This window comes from Herpailurus yagouaroundi, unplaced genomic scaffold, assembly GCF_014898765.1.
Source record: "Herpailurus yagouaroundi ecotype Mexico unplaced genomic scaffold, PumYag 355, whole genome shotgun sequence".
NCBI classification, from domain to species: Eukaryota; Metazoa; Chordata; class Mammalia; order Carnivora; family Felidae; genus Herpailurus; species Herpailurus yagouaroundi.
The window spans coordinates 3,552,943-3,560,142 of record NW_024412572.1 but is presented as its reverse complement, the minus strand read 5'-3'; the positions used below and the strand labels follow the sequence as shown (position 1 = coordinate 3,560,142).

At 42.5% G+C, this 7,200-nt stretch overlaps 1 protein-coding gene across 1 annotated transcript in view; it reads left to right on the top strand.

Annotated features, from left to right (window-relative positions):
* KCNA1 (potassium voltage-gated channel subfamily A member 1) overlaps positions 1-4,262 on the top strand; it is a 9,346-nt gene extending 5,084 nt beyond the window's left edge. The window contains exon 3 of the mRNA XM_040462584.1: positions 162-4,262. The gene's annotated coding sequence lies outside the window, so the exon portion shown is untranslated. The remainder of the gene's footprint in view (positions 1-161) is intronic.
* Positions 4,263-7,200: the final 2,938 nt, after the last annotated feature.

Below are 7,200 nucleotides of genomic sequence, written 5' to 3'. Positions count from 1 at the left end.
GGTGTACCTTGAATTAATTAATGCATGATTTCAGTAAAAAAAAAAAAAAAAAACATAAAAATTAAAAGTTTGTGGGATGAAGGCCCCAAAAGAAAACAACCCCCCCCCCCCCCCCCCCGCCATTCAGTTGATTTTCCTGCCTTTGCTCAGGGAAATGTCAGGTTTCTGTGCAGGTGTAGGCAGAGAGAGGACCAATATGCCATCCCTTAAAGGGAAGCTATGTGGAAAACTAAATAAGTCATCAAGGTATATATAGCAACACCTAAGAACAGGTATTCTTTCTAGCTGAAAATAAACACAAGCAAAACAAACAAACAAACAGACAAACAAACAAACAAAAAAAGGTGCAATACTGCATGTTTTTGGTGCATTCTTAGGATGTAAATGAACATGTTTATCTCTTGTATGCATCCAAAGCAGAGCTGATTTCTTTTTGCAGTCATGATTTGAGGTCTGTAGAGACTTCAGCCCTCCCCTTGAGGCTCCCTGAAGAAACTCAACCAATTGATTTAATAGTTGCTTAGTGCCTTTATCCTGTACCCACAGTGAACTGCAGAAAGTGCCTCCATTAACACAGCTGAGAAGTTATGTAACAAAAGGGAGGAAAGGTTGAGGCACAGATATTTTGCTTTTGCTTTCTCCACCCTCCCTGTCTCACTTCACCACTGTGAGAAGACCACCCCATCCTGTACCCAGGAGAGAAGAGATCCAGGAGGGTGCTGTCTCCCTGGCCATCCACTGGACTTGGTCCCTTTGGCAGCCTGATCTGGGATGTACACTGGGGCCTGAGACCGATCATCACTCTGGACGTGAACCAGGAGCCCGTTTTCTCCCTCTTCTCCACCAGAAGCCAATATCAAGTTTTTGGAAATCTGTTTCCTGTCGAGGGCCACTCTGGATGTGAAAGGCTTCCTCAGGTCCAATGTAGTGTTCCTTGCAAAGTTCTGTATTTCTCCTCTGTTAGCAACAGCACTCTGCAAATCTCTGATGGTCTGTTCTCTTTAGGCATCAGTGTGGATGTGGGAACACTCCGTATATAGTAACCTTCCTTGGGTCTTCCCTCCCGGCCCACTCCCTTCAGATATTTTCTATGATGCGCCTATGCTCTTCCTACCTGGCAGTCGCTTCACAAGCTGAGCATCTAACTTCTGCTGCCCCAGGCACCCAGCCCAGAGAATGCTGGGGACCCTAGGTCTAGCTGAAAGAGAACCACGTAACACAGGCCTCTGGGGCCCGGCAGCTGTCCAACAATGGAAAGGCACTCACAGCCTTTTTAAAGACACCGAGGTGGGGAATCTTCATTCTGCACTTAGCATGTGGCTGCCTGCTGCTGCCCACCCTGCCCACCTTACATTCCTTCCCTGCTTCTTCGGGAATCCTCCCTGTTACTTCTGTCCCTTCCCCCACCTGTCCTAGAACTAGCAGGGAGGCAATAAACCAAGAAGCTAGAGTAACACCCAGGCTGGCTGACTCAGTTGAAAGAAAGAACATGGATATTTTACTTTCCTGTGCGGCTTTTGAGAATCTGTAAGACTGATGTAACATCATGGAAGACAAGGGGCCAAGGACTGCACAGCATCTGACCACAGGGCATTAAACCCTCCGCTGTGATGTTTCCTTCTCTTTTGAACTTTGACTTATCCTGGCTATTCCTCTCCTACCTGCTTAAAAATCTCCAGTTTGGGAAAACAAAGCCAACCTCCCCAAAAATTCTGGGGATATCTTGATCTTTTATTTAGACTTTGAGGTCTAGGACACACAGAACTTGAAACGTTGCACTCCGTCAACAGCAATAATCCACTCAGTACTGTGGGATGGATGGGTCAGAGGATGAGAAAATGGGACCAAGACTGATCAGACTGGTTTTGGCTACCTGGTATACCTCTCATAGATTCACTGGACTGGGGTTCTTCTGCATGTGTTACAGGAAAAAGGGCTGCATGCATGAGCCTGTTGGCCTGGGATCGGGAAAGAGTTGTTATGAATTTGGGTGGTAGGGGGGAAATGAATGCTGCTTATCCATCTGTAGCTCATTGCAACCAAGTCAGTAGGAATGGAGTACAGGGATTATCTGTGTAGCATAGGCATGCGAAGTTTGACAAAGCTCTTACCCCTCGCACTATAATGTGCTGAAATGTTTTTGTAGACCTGAAGGTGCACTTAACAAAACTGCCTATTAAGGAATGACTATCTTTTGGTTTACTTATATTTATTGTAGTCGGATTTTTACCTTTCAGTCCCCTTCCTTGATCTTGAGCTTTAATAGCTCATGTCCTGAATGCTTGTTTTCTCCGAAAGGAGAGACTTTCTGACATGCTGATAGCCATAGCTCAGCTCTTCCAGTGCTTGGGGGCCCTAGTTCAATAGGGTTGGAAGTGGAAGGGCTGGGTCACACCAGGGCTGTTAGCCATCCCAGCATCTCTGAAGGGGTTAACTCACCTCAAGTGATCTGAATTCGAGAGAGACCAAAGACATTAATTTCCTCTGTCCTCAGATTTAGAGAAGACAGATTGTAGCCAGGAAAGCTTTTTGTTTTTGCAACTCCTCTTCCCCATCTGTGTACAGCCTTCCCTCTCTCCCCCTGAAGAAATAGAGTACTGATTACCAGTTAGAACAGTTCACTAGGGTGCATGAGTGAGTTAGCCTAGCAAAATCAAATGAACCAACGGCATATTCTTCTGGAATATGGCTGATGGACAGTCATTTCTCTAAAATTGTACAACTGTGGTGGAACCAAAGCACAGGTGACATCATAATCTTTACTCACTTGAGAATTAGAACACAGACAAACATGTAAATGGTAAGCGAGAAGATTTCTTTAAGTAGAAATTTGGTTTAGTCCATAAAGGGCCTTCTTCATGTTGTGTAGAGTTACAGATTTTTTCAAATTAGTCAACATCTGAAGAGTCCATAAAAATAGTTTCCTAACCCTCCCTTTTAGTATAGGAGACCTCAAAACACATGCTTTTAAACAATTTTACAATTGAATTCCTTGTTTGGTAGATTGCCTTGGACAAGAAGGAGAAAGAGCACATTAACAGAAGGCAATTCCCCATTTTCTTCCAGGGACAACTCATTCCTGGGAGTGGTGAGAATTGGTGGGTGGTAACCATCCATGGTATAGAATTGTTAGAAAGAATATAAACTGCCAAACAGCCATTTTATCTTCCCATTTTGTCAAGAAAGGATGAAGTCTTTCTATGTTTCTGTTCATTTCAAGAAGACAAATAAATACAAATTTTTAAACCAGACACAATCCAAGTTGAATTGCAATCTCAGGAGGTGGCCTCTCATCCACCATGCGGTGTATTAATACTCGTATTTATATCACGGAATTTCAGGGTATATGCGAACACGTTCAGCATGACTCAGGTAAATCTCAGAAGAATGTACTTTACTTACCATTTTTTGTAAAGAAGTGGACAGGAGCTGAGTTGTTAACCAAAACTGTTCCATTACCTTGGGTCACTGTGTGAACTCATTCAGGGTATAAGTGTAAGGCTCAGAAGTCTTGGGATTTAACGCCAGTCTCTTTGCTCAGGCAAAATGACCATGGGTTTCCTTGGGAAGTCCAATGTGTACATAAGGGGGGAGGCCCTGCTGACCTCAGGACTATTAGCTTTAAGGAGATTAGCCCTAGTCCCAGTGATTTTTATGTCGGAGCTAACTAGGAGTTTACTTTTTATGACACGAGACTTCACAGAGTCTAGAAGTGTTTTGTACCATAATCAGAGAAGAAGAAATGGTGCAAGGAAAGAAAACAAAACACAAAAGACCCCTTGCAAAATATTCCAGGTCAAAAGTTGTCTCCTCTCCAAAACCTGCAGAAACACCTTTCTTCTCATCAGTGCACTGTCTGGGAGCTGTTTGAGGCAGCAGCTGTAAGCTGACAGCATGGACTCTACGTGACATACCTCTAACATTAAAGATAATGGTATTACCAAGGTTCAAAACTAAAAATTGAGTGGTATTAATTTAAAGTGCACCGTCAGGACAACAAACCATTGAAGCTGAAAAAGCACTAGTTTCTTTCTTGAGTTTGCCAGTTGCTTACACCTTGAGTTAAGGGCGTGTCTCATTTCCACCTGCTGTGCATTTCCCCTGCCCTAACTGTTCAATATGTCAGGTGGAGGACATTGAATGTTATGAACTGAGAGCCTAATTGAAGCGCATAGTTTTCATCTATGCAATTTCACTTGCTTTTGTCACTTTATGATCTGTTCATATTTGGCATCAATTAAAGATAATTTTTAAGGATCTTACCAAGGAATATTGTGACTGGTTATTTGTCTCTCGTTTAACTGGTCTATAGGGAAGTTTTTCATGTGGGATCTCTTTAAATAATGTGATGAGCCCAGGGTAAACTCATGAAGCAGCCTCATGGTACTATCTGTTCTGTGCAAGGAAATGCACTGGGGTTGAATTCTGATAATAAATTCACAGTTTGGTCTCAGGTAGGATCCCAAGGAGAGGCCTTTGGAATTTGGCCTATGAAAGCAGTGGGGGAATCAAGCTTTGAAAAGGAAAAAAGAAATGGGGCCCCAGGGAGCAAAATAATTGATTATATTCACTTAAATTGTTTTTGATTTGAAACTTTATTTTCAGTTGCAGTCTAAGCCTTTCAGAAAGGATTGTGTGTGTGTGTGTGTGTGTGTGTGTGTGTGTGTGTGTGTAACAGTGCTGTGGTCTGGCATCAACTAACTTGATAATTACAATAAGGTGTTGGAAGCGATTTTGATGTGAAATAACGAAGTGATTCCTGGTGGTTCTTTGCATAAACTTTTCCCACATAGTTCTATGTGTGGTTAACATTTCTTTTTTTTCTATTTTTTTGAATGACTTATTGGTGCATTTCCTTTTGATTCTTCCTGAGATTTCGAGGTTCTCTTTTCTTGACTTTCAATCTCATTTTATGCAAGCTTTTTATGTCAGACCAAACAGGATTACATGCTTTATGACAGGTGTCTGTTACGTGATGCATGTATGGTGTGGCAGGGGCATCATCATAGAATTGTATTTTATTGTGATGGGCTCACATTGTAAGATTTGGAGGTGAATGTTATTTTTGTTGTAGAAGTTGCTCATGAAAGTGCATCATGAGGCTGGCTGGGCTTCCTATGATTTTTCTGTTGTGATCAGAAAACAGACCAGTTGAACTCTGACAGAGAAAGGTAAGAGAGAGCTAGAACTATGTAAATGGCGGTGGGCAAAGGAGCCAGGACATTCACACCTCTGAGTGTGTTTCTCAAAGCTTAGCTTTGGAATGGTTTTCTTGAAGCAGAAATGGACAGATCCAGGGAGCTGTGCCAGTAGAGTTGTAATGGAAGCTTTGCTGTATACCGAACTTCAAAAAGAAGGCAAGTCAGTTTTAAGGGGAGGCCAATCAGAGGACTCAAGGACAGAAAGCTGATGTGATTTGATTCCAGCCTCTCTGCCACTGGGTAGGGAAACTGGCTGATGCTTCCTGCAGTCAGTCTAGATTTGTAGAGTTAACCAGACTGGAGCGTGGAGGGAAGGCTAACCCCGAGGCTGAATGGAGCCTGTCCATTCAAAGTCTTATGCAGATAAGACAGCATAGTAATGCTGCATGACTGGAAAGCAGCCCTTTGGACAGACTTAAAAACAGGTCATTGAAAATATCCTATTTAATTAACTGAATTTAATATATAATTGATTTTTATAAAGCTTATTTATTTTGAGAGAGAGAACATGAGCAGAGGAGGAGCAGAGAGAGAGAGAAAGAGAGAGAGAGAGAGAGAGAGAGAGAGAGAGAGAATCCCAAGCAGGCTCCACACTGCCAGCATGGAGCCTGACGCAGGGTTCCAACCCATCAACCACGAGGTCAGGACGTGATCCGTAACCAAGAGTTGGATGCTTAACCAACCGAGCCACCCAGATTCCCCAAATATACCATCAATTCTAATATGCACTGTTATTTGACATATTTTAAAGAACAAGACAACATGTTATGATCCGCTGTATTAATTCATCCCAATTTTAGAGATGTAAAAATGTTAAAAAAAAAAAAAAGAAATGAAAAAGAAAAAGGGAATCTTAGAATTAATGAACCACCATGATTTAAACATTATGTCCCCCTTTGTTTCCTGGTATGAGAATAGCTTTGAATTCTAAACCTATTAAATTTGCAGTTCCTTCAGATCTGAGCCGTTGCTTCACATTTTCTTTTCACTATCTGTTAATACCACAGTGTTTTTGCTCAGCCCTGTCCTTAATTTCAGCTTTGTGCAGATACGTTTTGGAGCCTCCTGTCTGCATGCTGGAGGCCTCAGACTTCATCATGTCTGGAAGGAGCTTTGTTCTTGCTGCTTCCCCCTCCCTTGCCCCTCAACAGACTCCCTCTCTTAGCAGATGGTCAGAACCTCTCAGCTCTTGGCTTTATCAATTTGGGGGCAACACGACACCCTCGATCCCAGGGAGGTGCTAATAGCAACACCTCCAGTTTGTTTAGCGCTTTGCAGTTTTCAGGCCACTTCCACGTTAACTATGTTGTTTTGTTCTGCTTGGGGAATTAGGTAGGGCTGATATCACTGTCCTTGTCTTATAGGCCAAAGGATCTGCCCACGGTCACTGGGTGGAGGGGGCAACCCTGGGTTCATTGATGTTTCCATGGTCCAGTGCTGGCATATGATAGGGACTCTGAGTGTTTATTGAGCTGCTGGGATGCTAGAAAGTGTAATGTTACATAGTAAAGAGAAACTAGTAGGCTTTGCTTAGGGATGTAGGCTCTTTGAGTCTTTAAACTGCTCATTTCTAAAATGGAAATGTAATGGAAATGTTGTGGGATTAAATGAGATGACACAGGTTAACATGTTTGGTAAATGCTAACATGTTCTAGAACACATGTTATATGTAAGATACAACATATGTGTTATATGTGTTCATATGTTCTATGTGAGATAGAAATAGTTATGTTTTTAATAAAAATGAGGACAGAGGAGCAGGGGGAGGGGGCTGCCAGATGATTTCTCCTCAGAGGAGGAACTGTCCTTTAAAGGAAGACTCCAGGGGGATCAGATGCTTAATTCAAAAAATAATGGTATTATGGTAGAGTTTGAAGACTTGGGGGGCAGAGACATTTTCAGTAGGGATTTTCAGTATATCCTGCATATAACAACAGCTATGCTGCAGCCCCACAGAATACTGAGCCACCATTTCTGGTTCTGTTCCTCCCTTACACTG